This window comes from Nerophis lumbriciformis, linkage group LG23 (assembly GCF_033978685.3).
Source record: "Nerophis lumbriciformis linkage group LG23, RoL_Nlum_v2.1, whole genome shotgun sequence".
NCBI lineage: Eukaryota > Metazoa > Chordata > Actinopteri > Syngnathiformes > Syngnathidae > Nerophis > Nerophis lumbriciformis.
The window spans coordinates 31,493,581-31,509,611 of NC_084570.2; the positions used below are offsets into that span (position 1 = coordinate 31,493,581).

Consider the following 16,031-nt stretch of genomic DNA (forward strand, 5'->3'; position numbering starts at 1 on the left):
TGACAACTTCACCGATTTGGGGTTTTGTACATTTTTGTTTTATGCACTTTTATTTGTCAAACGTTGGCTTTTATATGGCAAGAACACAATGCAATAAAATATTTCAAAGTGGAATATTTGATGTGAAGTAATTGGAGCCTTAATTTACAACAACATGTTTATTCGATTTTATTTTTGGAGCAATGACAGCTTTAAAGAAAACATTTTATTTGTGAACATTGCAACTTTTTCCCTCTTCCATTTCACTTGGCTCTTTTAATCCACTTTTTAAATATTTTTAAAGAATGTTTTTAGGGTGTGCCGCGGGCCGTTTAAACACGAGGTGCCCCCGGGCCACATTTTGGACACCCCCGTCCTAAAAGGAGGCCTGGGTGAAACCCCTCCTCCTCCTCCCGCGACACAATGGACGACGCCTGGAGGTGGGATCGAGAGGGATTTGCCTCCGACGGGGGAGGGAACCAAAGTTTCCCCCATTTTTTGTTTTTTGAACGAGCCGTGGAAGCAGGGAGGAACGGGGGGAAAGGGTGTAGGAGTTCCCCGAGAAAGTCCGCTCCAAAGTGGAGAGCCGAGTGTCCACTTCCACGGCGAGCTAACGTGACAAAGTAGCTCACTTTACACCTTTTCTTTTGGACAAAAACAGAAGTTGGAAAAAAGAAACCGGTTTTCTCTGCCAAGTGTTCGTGAATGGTGGAGTCCTCCAGCCGCTGACAGCACCAACCCGTCCCGCAGAAGACGACCTTCCAACTGGCTCTCTCCTCGGTGAGTTACCCTCAACTTCCCCCACTTTTAACTCATATTTTCAGACAAAGTCTGGAATCGGAACGGATTTTCTGTTTGAGTCGTAAATGTGACCACTAAGTTGTTTCTTGCTCAACTTAATGAGAGGAAGGTTGGAAACAATGCATCGCTATTAATTAGAGGGGGAACGGTGCGATATTCTTGGTTGACGATACGATATTATTTTTTCCGGAACGATGCGATTCGATACGATTCAGTGAGTTGAAATCGTTTAAGTAACTTTTAATTTAAAACAAGTCAAGCAGTGTGAGTGTAAAATAAATAATGAATACTGCAGCTGAAGTTTCCTATGTTGCTATTATTTCTCGTATGGAATTATGTATACATGAATTATGATACAAACAAGGAAACAACAATTAATGTTATTTATTGTAAGGAAAGATGTATACATGAATTATGATACAAACAAGTAAACAACAATTAATGTTATTTTTTGTAAGGAATAATGTATACATGAATTATGATACAAACAAACAAGTAAACAATGATATTTCTTGTAAGGATTGATGTTTACATTAATTATGATACAAACAAGTAAACAACAATTAATGTTATTTCTTGTAAGGAATGATGTATACCGGTACATGAATTATGATACAAGCAAGCTAGTAAACAACAATGTTATTTCTTTTAAGGAATTATGTTTACATGAATTTTGATACAAACAAACAAGTAAACAATGTTATTTCTAGTAAGGATTGATGTTTACATGAATTATGATACAAACAAGTAAACAACAATTATTGTTATTTCTTGTAAGGAATGATGTATACATGAATTATGATACAAACAAGTAAACAACAATTAATGTTATTTCTTGTAAGGAAATATGTATACATGAATTATGATGCAAACAAGTAAACAACAATTAATGTTATTTCTTGTAAGGAATGATGTATACATGAATTATGATACAAACAAGCTAGTAATCAACAATTAATGTTATTTCTTGTAAGGAATTATGTTTACATGAATTATGATACAAACAAACAAGTAAACAATGTTATTTGTAAGGAATGATGTTTACATGAATTATGATACAAACAAACAAGTAAACAACAATTAATGTTATTTCTTGTAAGGAATTATGTTTAAATGAATTATGAAACAAAGAAGTAAACAACAATGTTATTTATTTTAAGGAATTATGTTTACATTAATTATGATGCAAACAAACAAGTAAACAACAATTAATGTTATTTCTTGTAAGGAATGATGTTTAAATGAATTATGAAACAAAGAAGTAAACAACAATGTTATTTATTTTAAGGAATTATGTTTACATTAATTATGATGCAAACAAACAAGTAAACAACAATTAATGTTATTTTTTGTAAGGAATGATGTTTACATGAATTATGAAACAAAGAAGTAAACAACAATGTTATGTCTTGTAAGGAATGGTGTTTACATGAGTTATGATGCAAACAAACAAATAAACAACAATTAATGTTATTTCTTGTAAGGAATTACAGTATGTACACATGAATTATGATGCAAACAAACAAGTAAACAACAATTAATGTTATTTCTTGTAAGGAATGATGTATACATGAATTATGATGCAAACAAACAAGTAAACAACAATATATGTTCTTTCTTGTAAGGAATGATGAATACATGAATTATGATACAAATAAACAAGTAAACGACAATTGTATTTATTGTAAGGAATGATGTATACATGGATTATGAAACAAACAAGTAAACAACAATTAATGTTATTTTTTGTAAGGAATAATGTATACATGAATTATGATACAAACCAACAAGTCAACAACAATGTTATTTCTTGTAAGGATTGATGTTTACATGAATATATGATACAAACAGTGACGTGCAGTCAGGGGAGGCAGGTGAGGCGGGGCCTCACGTGCCATCATGGAAAGAAAAAAAATGTAAAAAAAATTAATTAATTAAATTGTTATATGTATCCAGTGATTATACTATAAAGTTATTTTCCATTTAACTTCACCAGTTTTAGATTATTTTTATTCAAAATCGCTGAATTTTCACATTTGCCGTTCAAATACTGAGAAGAGACTTGCGGTGAGTCACCAGCCAGTTGAGCCTCGCCATGGATTGCGCAATGACTTGGCTAACTGCTGGCCTGCTGTGCAGTGAGACCGTATTGCTATATGAATTATATTATACATTTCCATAGTTTAGTTAGCTGAGGTATATAATGTACAGTGTATTTTGTCAACAACTGTATGTGTGTAACGTATTTTTTGTGCTGAGCAATCATAAAACGGCTGCTTAGACACACTGGGTGGGGCTCGCAGTAATCCCGCCTCCTGGTGGTAGAGGGCGGTAGTGATCCTAGAGATCATTCTTGCGACTACTCGGCTACAGAAGAAGTGACAACAAGCAGCAACAGTTAGCAGCGATCGTTTATTTTTTCCTCTCGCCTGGACTATTAACATGGAGGATTACATATCTAAAATAAAACAGTTTTTGTTATGCCCGTTTGATTGTGGACTATTACTGACACCTTGTGGTGATGGGAAAATGCTGCGCATCATCAGTTTGGGCACTTCTGGTTTACGATGTTAGTTCAGTTCATGAGACAATAAGAAGTAGACAAGTTGTGTTACCTCTTACAAGCCTTGGAAAAGATAAGTCTGTAAGTAAACTGTTTAACTTGTTTATGTGGCTCAATATGAAGGTGGAAAGTGGCTAAATTTGATAGTAAGATGTGTATTGAAAAACGATTTTTGTGCACTAATTTAATGGATGTTTGATGACTTAAAATGGCTGCTGGTCGTGTATTTCCACCATCGAAATAGTTTCAACACTCAGCAGTGTTTGTTTGATGGTGGTGCTGTGAATTTGTGTGGAGCTGATGTTTACATATTGTGTATTACATTTCAGTGTGTTGATTGAATCATATAGCTTATACATTGTCATTGTGTGTATTTCAGTTTTACAAAAAAAAAAAAAAAAAGTCCAGTGCAAGACAAAGCAATATCAACAACAATAAAGAACCTAAATGGATTCATCTGCTTTGGAACTTTATTAGAACGTCCTGGATTGGTTGTTAGCTGTCTGCCAAGCTGTATAACCTCAACACATATAGAGAGGGCAGAACAGTTTTCTAAACTGGACTTTCAATCGAAGCAGGAGGTAATAATTAAAGGAAGATCTCCATCGAGAGAGAGAGAGACTTTTAAAACTGAAGAAAGATAAGGAAGACTTCTACAAACAAGTTATCGATGCTTTTGTTCAGAAGGAGCGGCGCATGGACTTCATTTATAAGTAAAGGTAAGACCATAATAACGTTTTTTTTATTAAATGTGTTTTTTTGTGTGCTACAGTTTGTATGTGTAAAGTTAAAGTTAAGTTAAAGTACCAATGATTGTCACTCACACTAGGTGTGGTGAAATTTGTCCTCTGCATTTGACCCATCCCCTTGATCACCCCCTGGGAGGTGAGGGGAGCAGTGGGCAGCAGCGGCGCCGCGCCCGGGAATAATTTTTGGTGATTTAACCCCCAATTCCAACCCTTGATGCTGAGTGCCAAGCAAGGAAGAATTCTGGTATGAGCTTTTAAACATAACCCGTTAACTGCTGCCAATCAAATGGTGAATAAAATACTCTTTAGGGTTCATATGTTTGTAAATCTGACTGTGATGAAGTCAGTGCCTCACCAGCCATGAACCTCACCGCACGTCACTGGATACAAACAAACAAGTAAACAACAATTAATGTTATTTCTTGTAAGTAATGATGTATACATTAATTATGATACAATCAAACAAGTAAAAACCAATTAATGTTATTTCTTGTAAGGAATGATGTATACATAAATTATGAAACAAACAAGTACACAACAGTCAATTTTATTTATTGTAAGGAATTATGTATACATGAATTATGATACAACAATTAATGTTATTTATTGTAAGGAATGATGTATACATGTATTATGATACAAACAAACAAGTACACAAAATATATTGAACATTCTCATCTTATTTGAATAAAGTGCAACCAACACTTTAGCTTGAATTAACTAGAGGAAACATTTTCAATAACAGTAGAGTGTACAACATGCTAACAGTAGATTAAGCTGCTACTTCTGATTTTGTCTTTCAACATAAAATAATACAATATTTACACAGTGCAACCAACATGTCTTCTTGTTGAATTAACAGTAGATTTAGCTGTGTGTTAATGTTGTGTTGCAGCTTTATATTATTGTGTTGTGGCTTTTGCTACACTGCCTTAGCGGATTGTTGGTGTGTTATCATAAAAAGTGCTAAACTTCATATAAAGTCTGTTTTCTTTTGCTAGTAGGGATGAAATCGACGTATTGCCTTTTAAATCCATGTCGGATCGATTCATATCTTCCGGAGGGTCAACTTGCTGAGCACAGACCAATATACTTGAACTCTAGGACTATAAATGGATATATCGAACAATCGTTACACCCCTAATAATTATGATGGTTAATCCAGCTGAGCATGTGAGAAGATTGATCTTTCAACTTCAATATGAAATGCATAACTTCAAACGGCAGTTGTGCCAGCAGAAATAACACTTGCACCTATAGCAATTTGCTTTAATTTTTATTCATCATCTTTTCTAGTATGAACACATGCACAGACTTTTGAAATAACTACAGATGGACATGTTTTTTCTAGGGCCGACTATTAGTCAAGGAGGCGATATTTGGAGCAGATATTCATTTGCAACAAAAATTATTATTATATTTTAACATGAATATTATATGTCAATAAACATAAGGACAAGGCTTTAAGTTGCTTTTTTTAAACATTTTTTAGGAAAGGTGAGACCAGTAGTGGCATAATGTTGTGTTTAATTTAGCATCAAACACCTTTATTACGTGAGTTTGAGTTTATTTGGAACATGCATGCATACAACATGATACATGACAATTTCCAGTTTCTCTTTTCAACATGTTCGAAAAGGAGTAGAAAGAAGCAGAGCTTATTTAGTCCTACCCCTTTTCTTTTACATAATAGTTGCTAAAACTTTTGTTCACTTCCTGTTCTCAATTTATTCACAATATACTCCATAAGTAATCACAATAAAAATAAATAAATAATACTCGGTGAAGTAAGTTACATTTCATATGGTGAGATGAGTAAGATTATTTTGAAAATGAATAGATGGATGAAATAAATTCAGAATGTTTATCATGGTTCTTCTTCTTTGTACTTTGTAAACACTTTAAGTTTGAAGAGTTTGTTGAAGTGGATCATATTAGTACATTGTTTGATTTCTTTGCTTAATCCATTCCACATACAGATATACTGAAGGTCTTCAGTGTTGTACGTGCATACAAATGTTTTAAATTACATTTTTCTCTACAAGAGGAGCATCAACATTTTATTTCTAAATATAGAAAATTTCCTGGCAAAATTGCTAAAAACAAAAATTGCATTTCTCTACAGCTACTCCATTTTATAACACTTGACGGATTTAATACATTGTAAGGTTTCTTTGTGAAGAACCCTTAGATATTCTGAACATTTAAAAAAGCAATTCTGGGCTTCTTCCCGTAGATTATAGTTGGAACATTTTTCAAGATGGCTGACATTTCCTGGATGTTACAGAAAGTACGAGAATGTGTGATGTGCTGCCTGCTCTTTTTGACTTGTATCATCATCTTCTATTTGCCATCCATCTCTGTCGCGTTGTTATTTGATGACGGAACATGAAACTTGTGGCGCTCCTTTTAGCAATAGATTAATTCCGCCTTAAAACTTCTTTATTTTGCTCAAACTGCTATACTGCCCTCCCTGCATCCTTTTTGTATACATAATAAACAGGTGTGGTGCATACCTGTTGAATGCAAATAGTGGTTTTAGTGGGATGCAAATCATTTTTGCTTATCGGTGCACATTTGCCCAAAGAGTATTTGCTTATCACTTGCAGTATTTAAATGGTCATTCACAATGACTACCTTTGCACACTACTTTGCACTGCACGCCAAAGTGGGACAAATCAATTTTTTTTTGTAATCGGATTTAAAAATGTGATCTTTATCAAACTCCAATGTGGCTCCAATGAGGCCCCATTGTGGCTCCATTGTGGCTCTAATGTGACCCCATTGTGGCCTCGATGTCACTTGCAAAACAAAATAAGTTGACTGAATTCCTTAAGTGAACAAGGAAGTCTCAACTACTACTACAAAATAAAATACAAGTCACCACACCTTAAAAATGAGTGTTTTTTAGGTGAAAGTAAAGTAATATAATGTATGAATGGATGGATATAGTGGAGGGTTGTCCCGATACCAATATTTTGGTACCGGTATCAAAATGTATTTCGATAGTTTTCTAAATAAAGGGGACCACAGAAAAATGTCATTATTGGCTTTATTTGAACAACAAATCTTAGTGTACATTAAACATATGTTTATTATTGTAATTTAGTCCATCCATCCATCCATCTTCTTCCGCTTATCCGAGGTCGGGTCGCGGGGGCAGCAGCCTAAGCAGGGAAGCCCAGACTTCCCTCTCCCCAGCCACTTCGTCCAGCTCCTCCCGGTGGATCCCGAGGCGTTCCCAGGCCAGCCGGGAGACATAGTCTTCCCAACGTGTCCTGGGTCTTCCCCGTGGCCTCCTACCGGTCGGACGTGCCCGAAACACCTCCCGAGGGAGGCGTTCGGGTGGCATCCTGACCAGATGCCCGAACCACCTCATCTGGCTCCTCTCGATATGGAGGAGCAGCGGCTTTACTTTGAGCTCCCCCCGGATGGCAGAGCTTCTCACCCTATCTCTAAGGGAGAGCCCCGCCACCCGGCGGAGGAAACTCATTTCGGCCGCTTGTACCCGTGATCTTGTCCTTTCGGTCATGACCCAAAGCTCATGACCATAGGTGAGGATGGGAACGTAGATCGACCGGTAAATCGAGAGCTTTGCCTTCTGGCTCAGCTCCTTCTTCACCACAACGGATCGATACAGCGTCCGCATTACTGAAGATGCCGCACCGATCCGCCTGTCGATCTCACGATCCACTCTTCCCTCACTCGTGAACAAGACTCCGAGGTACTTGAACTCCTCCACTTGGGGCAAGATCTCCTCCCCAACCCGGAGATGGCACTCCACCCTTTTCCGGGCGAGAACCATGGACTCGGATTTGGAGGTGCTGATTCTCATCCCAGTCGCTTCACACTCGGCTGCGAACCGATCCAGTGAGAGCTGAAGATCTTGGCCAGATGAAGCCATCAGGACCACATCATCTGCAAAAAGCAGAGACCTAATCCTGCAGCCACCAAACCAGATACCCTCAACGCCCTGACTGCGCCTAGAAATTCTGTCCATAAAGGTTATGAACAGAATCGGTGACAAAGGGCAGCCCTGGCGGAGTCCAACCCTCACTGGAAACGTGTCCGACTTACTGCCGGCAATGCGGACCAAGCTCTGACACCGATTATACAGGGAGCGAACCGCCACAATAAGACAGTCCGTTACCCCATACTCTCTGAGCACTCCCCACAGGACTTCCCGGGGTACACGGTCGAATGCCTTCTCCAAGTCCACAAAGCACATGTAGACTGGTTGGGCAAACTCCCATGCACCCTCAAGGACCCTGCCGAGAGTATAGAGCTGGTCCACAGTTCCACGACCAGGACGAAAACCACACTGTTCCTCCTGAATCCGAGGTTCGACTATCCGGCGTAGCCTCCTCTCCAGTACACCTGAATAGACCTTACCGGGAAGGCTGAGGAGTGTGATCCCACGATAGTTGGAACACACCCTCCGGTTCCCCTTCTTAAAGAGAGGAACCACCACCCCGGTCTGCCAATCCAGAGGTACCGCCCCCGATGTCCACGCGATGTTGCAGAGTCTTGTCAACCAAGACAGCCCCACAACATCCAGAGCCTTAAGGAACTCCGGGCGGATCTCATCCACCCCCGGGGCCTTGCCACCGAGGAGCTTTTTAACTACCTCGGCAACCTCAGCCCCAGAAATAGGAGAGCCCACCACAGATTCCCCAGGCCCTGCTTCCTCATAGGAAGACGTGCTGGTAGGATTGAGGAGGTCTTCGAAGTATTCTCTCCACCGATCCACAACATCCGCAGTCGAGGTCAACAGAGCACCATCCCCACCATACACGGTGTTGACACTGCACTGCTTCCCCTTCCTGAGGCGGCGGATGGTGGTCCAGAATTGCTTCGAAGCCGTCCGGAAGTCTTTTTCCATGGCCTCACCGAACTCCTCCCATGTCCGAGTTTTTGCCTCCGCGACCGCTGAAGCCGCACACCGCTTGGCCTGTCGGTACCTGTCTGCTGCGTCAGGAGTCCCATGAGCCAAAAGAACCCGATAGGACTCCTTCTTCAGCTTGACGGCATCCCTCACCGCCGGTGTCCACCAACGGGTTCTAGGATTACCGCCACGACAGGCACCAACTACCCTGCGGCCACAGCTCCAATCGGCCGCCCCGACAACAGAGGTACGGAACATCGTCCACTCGGACTCAATGTCCAGCGCCTCCCTCGTGACATGTTCAAAGTTCTTCCGGAGGTGGGAATTGAAACTCTCTCTGACAGGAGACTCTGCTAGACGTTCCCAGCAAACCCTCACAATGCGTTTGGGCCTGCCAGGTCTGTCCGGCATCCTCCCCCACCATCGCAGCCAACTCACCACCAGGTGGTGATCGGTAGAAAGCTCCGCCCCTCTCTTCACCCGAGTGTCCAAAACATGAGGCCGCAAATCCGATGACACAACTACAAAGTCGATCATGGAACTGCGGCCTAGGGTGTCCTGGTGCCAAGTGCACATATGGACACCCTTATGTTTGAACATGGTGTTTGTTATTGACAATCCGTGACGAGCACAAAAGTCCAATAACAAAACACCACTCGGGTTCAGATCCGGGCGGCCATTCTTCCCAATCACGCCTCTCCAGGTTTCACTGTCGTTGCCAACATGAGCGTTGAAGTCCCCCAGTAGAACGAGGGAATCACCCGGGGGAGCACTCTCCAGTACTCCCTCGAGTGAATCCAAAAAGGGTGGGTAATCTGAACTGCCGTTGGGCGCGTAAGCGCAAACAACAGTCAGGACCCGTCCCCCCACCCGAAGGCGGAGGGAGGCTACCCTCTCGTCCACCGGGTTGAACTCCAACGTGCAGGCTTTGAGCCGAGGGGAAACAAGAATTGCCACCCCAGCCCGTCGCCTCTCATTGCCGGCAACGCCAGAGTGGAAGAGAGTCCAGCCCCTGTCAAGAGAACTGGTTCCAGAGCCCTTGCTGTGCGTCGAAGTGAGTCCGACTATATCTAGCCGGAACTTCTCCACCTCACGCACAAGCTCAGGCTCCTTCCCCCCCAGCGAGGTGACGTTCCACGTCCCAAGAGCTAGCTTCTGTAGCCGAGGATCGGACCGCCAAGTGCCCTGCCTTCGGCTTCCGCCCAGCTCACATCGCACCCGACCTCTATGACCCCTGCTATGGGTGGTGAGCCCATTGGAGGGGGGACCCACGTTGCCTCTTCGGGCTGTGCCCGGCCGGGCCCCATGGGGACAGGCCCGGCCACCAGGCGCTCGCCATCGTGCCACACCTCCGGGCCTGGCTCCAGAGGAGGGCCCCGGTGACCCGCGTCCGGGCGAGGGAAATCTGGGTTCCTTGTTCGTGTTCTTCATAGAGGTCTTCGAGCTGCTCTTTGTCTGATCCCTCACCTCGGACCAGTTTGCCTTGGGAGACCCTACCAGGGGGCATAGAAGCCCCCGGACAACATAGCTCCTAGGATCATTGGGACACGCAAACTCCTCTACCACGTTAAGGTGGCAGCTCAGAGATTTAATTTAATAATTTAATTGTAATTTAGTCCTTAAATAAATTAGTGAACATACTAGACAACTTGTCTTTTAGTAGTAAGTAAACAAACAAAGGCTCCTAATTAGTCTGCTGACATATGCAGTAACATATTGTGTCATTTATATTCTATTATTTTGTCAACATTATGAGGGACAAACTGTAAAAATGTATTATTAAACCACTTGTTCATTTACTGTTAATATGTGCTTATTTTCTGTTTTAACATGTTCTATCTACACTTCTGTTAATATGTAATAATCACTTATTCTTCTCTTGTTTGATACTTTACATTAGTTTTGGATGATACCACACATTTAGGTATCGATCCGATACCAAGTAGTTACAGGATCATACATTGGTCATATTCAAAGTCCTCATGTGTCCAGGGACGTATTTCCTGACTTTATAAACATAATATGAATTTTTGAAAAAGGAAAACAGATTTTGCGACGATAAAAAATAGCAATATATTCATAGTAGTATCGACTACATACGCTATTGTACTTGGTATCATTACAGTAGATGTCAGGTGTAGGTCCACCCATGGCATTTGTTTACATTCAGGCGTGCTAGCTTTTGTTAGCGGTGACGCCGGTGAGCTATTGTATCCTCCTACGGTGTGTGGTGAAGCATGTTTAGCTATTCCTCGTCCTCCAGTGATAATGTTACTTGTAAGAAACTCACTTTATTTGTCGCCATGGAGGCCAGGATTAGTGATTTAGAAGTAGCTAAAACACTGCCGACTGCGGATGGATGTTAGCTGCTAGCTTGCTAGCCATGTCTTAAAGCACCTCTTCCTGAGGGTGTTACAGTGTTATAACTTCACCTTTATTTTTACTTTTTAGGCCAAAATGCATCCATTCTCCCTTTTCTGTCTACACACTGTGTCTGCTTGTAAGTACTCTGTGTGTGTGCGCTGCGGAACATGCTCCTCTGTTCGTAAAACCAGCAATGTCATGACACGCCGTCATGCCCGTTAAAATAAATAAATAAATACATCTCGGGAACCGGTACTTTTCAAACAGAGTATAGTACCGTTTTTGATTCATTAGTACTGCGATACTATACTAGTACCGGTATAGCGTATGACCCTAATATAGTGTGATATATTTGGGAGGGTTGTAATATTTGAATGGTTGTTAAGTAGAGAAGATACGGACATCAGCGTGGATCTATGTTAGCTTTATTTTTCAACTTACATGTTAACAAATCGCTTTTTCTTCAGAACGTAAATATATATTCGTATATTACATATAGACTATTATTTGTGCACTATTGACAAGTGATACACCCAACCATGGAAAATGGACTTTGCGCACCAAAACTGGATGTTGTGATGAAATATCCACTTCCTCTGGCGAATGTGTCTTTCAGGCACACACGAGTGACGCAACTCGACCAAAGATGACCAAAAAGTCACATTCCGGTCTCATTGCGTTTAGACTGAAGTCAGATTCCAATGGGATTCAGGACTACCTCTTGATATGGTCTGAATCTGGTGCCAGAAGATCAGATTTGAAGCACTTTCATGTAGATCGGTTCCATTTAAAAAAAAGTTTTCACATTCTATGCAAACCATAAATACATTCTTCACTCCACATTTCTCTTTGTGGCCTTCATGGCGTGCAAAGAACTCGGGGCCCTTGCGGTCTTGTTCTCATCCAGGGTGGGAGTGGCTCTTAGTTTTTGGCTTCAGTCAGATGACAGCCTTCAGGTCCTGTCTTTAGCGGCATCTGAAGGCTGTGGTTACCAACGCCCCTTGAATGCACCCCTCTGTATTGCTGTGACCCAGGCGGTCAGGCTGAAGCAGATGCTTTTGAAAAGGAAGAGAGGAAATCCTTCCTGCTTTGGGGAGAAATAGACGACAGGAAAGAAGGCAAGACGAGCTCCAGGCGACCAGAGTCAGACTGCACATGTTGATGATAAACTTGCTTTTTGTTTTTAGATTATGAACTTGCTGTTTGTTTTTAAGACTATGAACATGCTTTTTGTTTTTAGACTATGAACATGATTGTTTTTAGACTATGAACATGATTGTTTTTAGACTATGAACGTGTTTTTAAACTATGAACATGTTTTTAGACTATGAACATGCTGTTTCTTTTTAGACTATTAGCATGCTTTTTGTTTTCAGACTATGAACATGCTTATTGTTTTTAGACTTAACATGATTTTTGTTTTTAGACTATTAACATGATTTTGGTTTTTAGACTATGAACATGATTGTTTTTGCATAATGAACATGATTGTTTTTAGACTATGAACATGTTTTTAGACTATGAACATGTTTTCAGGCTCAGAACATGCTGTTTGTTTTTAGACTATGAACATGCTTATTGTTTTTCAACTATTAACATGTTTTTAGATTATGAACATGATTGTTTTTAGACTTTGAACATATTTTTTGTTTTTAGACTATGAACTTGCTGTTTGTTTTAGACTTTGAACATGTTTTTTGTTTTTAGACTAAACATTGATGGTTTTTAGACTATTAACATGATTGTTTTTAGACTATGAACATGATTGTTTTTAGACTATGAACATGATTGTTTTTAGACTATAAACATGTTTTCAGGCTATGAACATGGTGTTTGTTTTCAGACTATGAACATGCTTATTGTTTTTGGATTATTAACATGTTTTTTGTTTTTAGAACTATGAACGTGATTGTTTTAGACTATGAACGTGATTGTTTTTAGACTATGAACGTGATTGTTTTTAGACTATGAACATGATTGTTTTTAGACTATTAACATGATTTTTGTTTTTAGACTATGAACATGATTGTTTTTAGACTATGAACATTTTTGAGACTATGAACATGCTGATTGTTTTTAGACTATAAACATGTTTTGAGACTATGAACTTACTGTTTGTTTTTAGACTATAAACATGATTTTTGTTTTTTAGACCATTCAAATGTTTTTTGTTTTAGACTATGAACATGCTGTTTGTTTTTAGACTATAAACATGATTTTTGTTTTTAGACTATAAACATGCTGTTTGTTTTTAGACTATTAACATGCTGTTTGTTTTTAGACTATGAACATGCTTTTTGTTTTTAGACAATTAACATGCTTTTTGTTTTTAGATAATTAACATGATTTTTGTATTTAGACTATGGACATGATTTTTGATTTTAGACTATGAACATTATTTTTGTGTTTAAACTATTAACATTATTTTTGTTTTTAGACTATTAACGTGTTTTTGTTTTCAGACTATGAACATGCTTTTTGTTTTTAGATCATTAACATGCTGTTTGTTTTCAGACTATGAACATGCTCTTTGTTTTTAGACTATGAACATGTTTTTAGACTATGAACATGTTTTCAGGCTCTGAACATGCTGTTTGTTTTTAGACTATGAACATGCTTATTGTTTTTCGACTATTAACATGTTTTTAGATTATGAACATGATTGTTTTTAGACTTTGAACATATTTTTTGTTTTTAGACTATGAACTTGCTGTTTGTTTTAGACTTTGAACATGTTTTTTGTTTTTAGACTAAACATTGATGGTTTTTAGACTATGAACATGATTGTTTTTAGACTATGAACATGATTGTTTTTAGACTATAAACATGTTTTCAGGCTATGAACATGGTGTTTGTTTTCAGACTATGAACATGCTTATTGTTTTTGGATTATTAACATGTTTTTTGTTTTTAGAACTATGAACGTGATTGTTTTAGACTATGAACGTGATTGTTTTTAGACTATGAACGTGATTGTTTTTAGACTATGAACATGATTGTTTTTAGACTATTAACATGATTTTTGTTTTTAGACTATGAACATGATTGTTTTTAGACTATGAACATTTTTGAGACTATGAACATGCTGATTGTTTTTAGACTATAAACATGTTTTGAGACTATGAACTTACTGTTTGTTTTTAGACTATAAACATGATTTTTGTTTTTTAGACCATTCAAATGTTTTTTGTTTTAGACTATGAACATGCTGTTTGTTTTTAGACTATAAACATGCTGTTTGTTTTTAGACTATTAACATGCTGTTTGTTTTTAGACTATGAACATGCTTTTTGTTTTTAGACAATTAACATGCTTTTTGTTTTTAGATAATTAACATGATTTTTGTATTTAGACTATGGACATGATTTTTGATTTTAGACTATGAACATTATTTTTGTGTTTAAACTATTAACATTATTTTTGTTTTTAGACCATTAACGTGTTTTTGTTTTCAGACTATGAACATGCTTTTTGTTTTTAGATCATTAACATGCTGTTTGTTTTCAGACTATGAACATGCTCTTTGTTTTTAGACTATGAACATGCTTTTTGTTTTTAGACTACTAACATGCTTTTTGTTTTTAGACTATGAACATGATTGTTTTTAGACTATGAACATGTTTTCAGGCTATAAACATGCTGTTTGTTTTTAGACTATTAACATTCTTTTTGTTTTCAGACTATGAACAGGCTTATTGTTTTTAAATTATTAACATGTTTTTTGTTTTTAGACTTTGGACATGATTTTTGTTTTTAGACTATGAACATGATTGTTTTTAGACTATGAACATGTTTTCAGGCTATGAACATGCTGTTTGGTTTTAGACTATGAACATGCTTATTGTTCTTAGACTATTAACATGATTTTTGTTTTTAGACTATGAAAATGATTGTTTTTAGACTATGAACATGATTGTTTTTATACTATGAACATGATTGTTTTTAGACTATGAACATGTTTTGAGACTATGAACATGCTGTTTGTTTTTAGACTATAAACATGTCTTTTCTTTTTAGACTATTAAAAATGTTTTTTGTTTTTAGACTATGAACATGCTTTTTGTGTTTAGACTAAACATACGGTTTGTTTTTAGACTATGAACATGTTTTTTGTTTTTAGATAATTAACATGCTTTTTGTTTTTACACTATAAACATGATTTTTGTTTTTAGACTATGAACATGCTTTTTGTTTTTAGATAATTAACATGATTTTTGTTTTTAGACTATGAACATTCTTTTTGTGTTCAAACTATTAACATGATTTTTGTTTTTAGACCATGAACATGCTTTTTGTTTTTAGATAATTAACATGCTTTTTGTTTTCAGGCTATGAACATGCTGTTTGTTTTTAGACTATAAACATGCTTTTTGTTTTTAGATTACTAACATGCTTTTTGTTTTTAGACTATGAACATGCTTTTTGTTTTCAGACTTTAACATGCTGTTTGTTTTTAGACCATAAACATGCTTTTTGTGTTTAGATCATGAACATGCTTTTTGTTTTTAGACTATGAACATGCTTTTTGTTTTTAGACAATTAACATGCTTTTTGTTTTTAGATAATTAACATGATTTTTGTATTTAGACTATGAACATGATTTTTGATTTTAGACTATGAACATTCTTTTTGTGTTTAAACTATTAACATTATTTTTGTTTTTAGACTATTAACATGTTTTTGTATTAAG

At 37.9% G+C, this 16,031-nt stretch overlaps 1 protein-coding gene across 2 annotated transcripts in view; it reads left to right on the plus strand.

Moving 5' to 3' along the window:
- Window positions 1-410: 410 nt before the first annotated feature.
- The window catches only part of LOC133622243 (transmembrane protein 198-like), a 63,396-nt gene continuing 47,775 nt past the window's right edge, over window positions 411-16,031 (plus strand). For both annotated transcript variants that reach the window (XM_061984746.1, XM_061984747.1), the window contains exon 1: window positions 411-759. The gene's annotated coding sequence lies outside the window, so the exon portion shown is untranslated. The remainder of the gene's footprint in view (window positions 760-16,031) is intronic.